This window comes from Capsicum annuum, chromosome 7 (genome assembly GCF_002878395.1).
Source record: "Capsicum annuum cultivar UCD-10X-F1 chromosome 7, UCD10Xv1.1, whole genome shotgun sequence".
NCBI lineage: Eukaryota > Viridiplantae > Streptophyta > Magnoliopsida > Solanales > Solanaceae > Capsicum > Capsicum annuum.
In genome coordinates, this window is record NC_061117.1 from 98,449,804 (window position 1) to 98,455,079 (window position 5,276).

Here is a 5,276-nt window from a genome sequence, read left to right on the forward strand (position 1 = left end):
ACTCTCGCTGACATGAAATACCTACCTTAGTGTTTAGCGTCATGCCATTTCTTATTTTTCTCCTAATACAATGTGGAACTCTCTTATGCTTTGAGTTGAATATCGTCCAATTTGTGAAGTTTAGTGACCCTTGACTCAAAATATTTTCCCCAATTCATATTTAAATTCTTTAAAGCCCACAAGGCCTTATGCTCAAGCTTGATGGGTATGTGACATGTCTTCCTGAACACCAATTGGTAGGTATACACACTAATTGGGATTTTTAGGCCGTTCTATATGCCCAAAGTGCCTCATCTAGTTGCCTTGCCCAATTAGTTTGGTCTACATTCACAGTCTTCTTGAGTATAGATTTGATTTCTCAAGTGAAAACTTTGACTTGGCCACTTGTTTGGGGTGATATAGGGTATTAACCTTGTGCTTCACCCTATATTTGACAAAAAGGTCCCTAAATACCTGATTGCAAAAGTGTGAGCCTCCATCATTAATCATGGCATGTGGCATTCCAAATTGTGTAAAAATGTATTTCTTTAAAAAGAAAGTGACGCTCTTTCTCTCATTATTAGGAAGTTCTACATCTTCCACCTATTTATAAACATAATCAACCACCACAATATATATTTGTTTCCAACAGAGCTATAAAAAAGTCCCATAAAATCGATTCCGCACATATCAAAGAGTTCAACTTTAAGATTCGGTCTACGGGGAATTTCATGTCTTCTCGAGATTCCACCTTGCCAGTATTGAAGAATTTTGGCAGCGATTCCGATTCCCCTAAGGTGTCTACTATAAGTGAGGAGTGACATTCTTCAAGGATATACTTTGTTTCAACTTTCATGACACAACGCCTAATCACAACATTCGTGCACTCCCAAATTAGGAAGGGTTCATCCCAAAATATTTTTTACACCAAATAAGAACCACTTCTTTTGATGACAGCTAAGCCCCTCAGGAAGTTTATCACTCACCACATAATTAGCATAGTAGGCATAGCATGGCGTGACTTTTACTGAGATTGACATGACTAACTCATTTGGAAAAGTGTCATTATTCTCAATTTCACTATGCTTTTCATGATTATTCTCAAGACGAGAAAGATAGTTGGCCACTTGGTTTTCACATCCCTTTATATCCTTTACCTAAAAATAATATTATTGTAAAAGAAATATCTATCTAATTAAATGTGTATTTAAGGGAGACATGATCCGTGTGCACCACCACTTTTGTTCCTAACAAGTAGGCACAAAATTTCACCAAAACATATACCTGCGCAAGTAATTCTTGCTCAGTACCAGTGTAGTTGCTTTGAGAATCATTCAAGGTCTTTCTCGCATAATATATAGGGTGAAATATCTTTTCCTTGCGTTTCCCCAATACCAACTCTAACGCAATTCCACTTGCATAACACATCACTTCAAATGGGGATGACCAATCTCGAGCCACAATAATGGGATCCATAATAAGAAACTCCTTGAGACAATTGAAGGACTTTAAACATGCATTTTAAAAATGGAATTTTGCCTTATTTTCAAGGAGCTTCAAAATTAGATGAGCTATTTTGGAGTAATCCTCAATAAATCGTCAGTAGAACCTTGCATGTCCAAGGAAACTCTGAACACCCTTTATGGAAATGGGGTAGGGTAGGGGGTAGGTGAAAACTTGGCTATTACCTCTACCTTTGCTTGATCAACTTGAATTACCTTCCCTAAGATCTTGTGGCCTAACATAATACCCTCCTTCACCATGAAATGGTATTTTTCTCAATTGATGACAAGGTTGATTTCCACACATCTCTCAAGTACCTTGCTTAGATGCTCAAGACATGATTCAAAGGAGTTCCCTACCATTTATAAATCATCCATGAAGGATTACATCAAATCCCCAACCATATCTGCAAAAATTAATAACATACAATATTGAAAATTATCGGTGCATTGCACAAACCAAATGACATCCACTTGAATGGGAATTTACCATAGGGTCAAGTGAAAGTTTTTTTCTCTTAGTCCTATGAGGTAATACAAATTTTATTGTACCGAGAATAACTATCTAGAAAGCAATACCACCCCTGTTTGACTAACCCATCTAGCATTTGGTCCATAAAGGAAATAGGGAAGTGGTCCTTTTTGGTCCAAGAGTTGAACTTTCGATAGTCCATGCATACCCGCCATCCCATAACTGGTCGGAATTGAATAAGGTTGTTATTTTCATTCTCAACTATCATAATTCCACCTTTCATTGGAACACATTACACCGGGCTCACCTAAGTGCTATTGGAGACTGGATAGACTACTCCCGCATCAAGCCACTTTATAATTTCTTTCTTCACTACTTTGTGCATGGGTTGATTTAGGATCCTTTGATGTTCATAATTAGCACATAATATTTTTTAGCTTGATCTTGTGGGAACAAATGTTGGGGGCTATTCCTATGATATCTATAATTTTCCATCCGATGGCTCGAATGAAATTTTTCAGCACCAACTTCAAAGCTTCCACTTGGTAAGGATCAAAATCACTTGTAATGATGATAGGTAAAGTGTCTCCATCCCCAAATATTACATATTTAAGATGGGAGGCAACGCCTTCAATTCAATTTTGGGTGGCTCAAGAATGGATGGTTTTGTGGGTAGACTCTCACAATTATTAAGATCAAGGTCCAACTTTATCGGGTTCTTGGTATAAGATCCCAGTCCCAATTAAAGATACAACCACTTCATCAAACTCTTTGATTTCTTCTCTTTTACAATTCCACAAAACCCCTACCAATTGATCATCCACCAAACTCACATTAACATGATTCATCTGCTCACCATCAATGGTATGAATCACCAAAACTACTTGTAAATCTACTAATTGCTTCATGGACTTGCATACATTGAAAGAAACCTCTTTATTTTTTAGGCAAAACTTCATCTCGCCGCATTCCACATCTATCAATGCTTTCTGAGTGTCTAAGAATGGCTTTCTTAGAATAATAGAAATTTCACAGTCCAAAGCTCAATCAAGGATCAAAAAGTCAGATGGGAAGATAAATCGATTGAATTTAACTAGAACATTATGAAGTATTCCTATAGGTTTCTTGATCGATTGGTCGGCCATGAGCAATCTCATTATGGTGGGTTGCAGTTTCCCCAATCCGAGCTTGTGAAATATGGCATTAAATTTACACTTGCCCTGAGGTCACACAAGGCTTTTGCACTCTTGAACATTTCGATGCTACATGAAATTGTGAAGGCATCGGGGTTTTTTTTATTTCTTGCCATCCTGCTTGACATAATAGCACTATAATGATGTGTTATTTGTATTGTCTCATTCTCTACTAGCTGCTTCTTGGAGATCAACTCCTTCATAAATTTAGTATACCCCAACATATGTTGCAATGCTTCTATTAAAGAAATGTTGATGGAGAGGTTACAAAAATTATGAATGAATTTTTTAAACTTAGCATTTTCCCCCTTTTTCAAGAACCGTTGAGGGAAAAGAGGAGGAATTGTGATGAGTGGCATTGGGACAATTTGACATATTTTCATCTTTGAATTTTCAAGGGTAACCTTATTTTTCCTTGGCTCATCATTATTTGACCTCTTTATCTTTGCATTTATTTTCCGATTATTTTCTCTTTCGCCGAAATCATCATCAATTTCCATGCCCTTTCCAAGAATTTTTCCACTTTGAGTGACAATAGTATTTGTGGCTATACTACTCGGTACTTCGTCAGTTTGTGTTTCCATGTGGTGCACCGATATTTGATTTAATTTTTCTTCTAGTTGTTAGATGGAGGTTGAATAAGACTCCACTGTTTGATAAAGCTTGGTGAAATTATTCCTCATGTCTTTCACTATCTTGTCAGTCCATTTCACATTGAGGTATGCCTCAATTTTCATTGTTCTGACCTTGATTCCCTTATTTCCTTCGAGAAGTAACGTCGAAATCCTCCGGATAATTTGGCAACTATTTCCTTCAATCATCAAGTACCTTTTCTTCATAATCTTCAAATGCATTGGTATCATTTGCATCTATAACATTACCTTGATTATTGTTGCATCTCTTTCCTCCTCTTGACATCTTTTATCTTGACAAACAAAGGACAAAGAGGGAGACCCTATGGCCACCTCGACATCCTTCTTGTGCCAACCCTTAGCCAAAATAACCAACTGATCTAACATCTTTGATGCAACCCTATATGATGATTTAATAAGGGATAAACTAGATACATTGTCCACTATGGATTTGTTGTTTGGTCTAATGCCATATAAAAGATTTGGAGAATCATTTTTTCTGGTATCTCATGATTAGGGCATTTCAAAAGTTTCTCCTTAAATCTCCCCCATGCTTCATACCAAGGCTCCCCATAAAATTGATGGAAATTTACGATTTCATCCTGCAATTTTAGCATCTTTAAAGGTGGTAAGTATTGATTTAAGAAAGACTATGTAAGCATAACCCATGAGGTGATTCACCCGTCTAGAAAAGATTGAAGCCACAAATTTATCTCACCTGTTAGAGAAAATGGGAAAAGATGCAACCTTAAGGTTTCTTGCGAGATGTGTGCAATATCAAAGGGGGAACAAACTTATATAAAGTTTTTAAAACTCAAATTGGGATCCTCATGAGCTTGCCCGCCGAAGAGGCCCTTCATTAGAAGCAATTACACTCGTGACATAAAATACACCGATACCCCCATTAGGTGGAATACAGATGGCACTAGGATTCTCTCTATCGTCAAGATAATCCATAGCTTCAATACGTTCATATGATGGATTGTTGATGATTCCCTCTTGGATCATGGTGATCTAGATTAAATAATGATTACGTATAAAGAAACAATAACAACAAAAAAAGTAAATTAAATTCACCACGGGTATATCAAAAACTACAACCAACATCGTGCAAGTGAAAATTAAGTCTCACTCCCAACAACGACGCTATTTGATCAACGTTCACCTATACCATTGTTTGGATATAGGCCAATTGCTATCAATAAAGCTCAACTCGCATTGAGGTCGAATCCTAGAGGAGTGAGTCTAGTCTTATGAAGACCTATAGGTGTTAGTAGTGACTAAGTATATTTCCACAGTGAAAACAAAGTAAAATGTATTAGTCGAAATGGGGGAAATTGGTTTGGGAAGTTCTTTCATCAAATATAAAACAAATTGCCAACTTAGAACGACTATTTTGGTTGATATTTCAATATAGGATATGTCTTGAGATTATGTCTTCTTAGGGGAAACTATTGCATGAGTTATGATAATTTAATGCAAATTTTAGTCATCAACT

The 5,276-nt window shown here is 36.7% G+C and overlaps 1 non-coding gene across 1 annotated transcript; it reads left to right on the forward strand.

The window, feature by feature from the left end:
• The first annotated feature begins 4,282 nt into the window (after positions 1-4,282).
• LOC124886230 lies at positions 4,283-4,388 on the forward strand. The gene has a single exon (XR_007043316.1). It is a non-coding gene; the product is annotated as a small nucleolar RNA R71 (small nucleolar RNA).
• Positions 4,389-5,276: the final 888 nt, after the last annotated feature.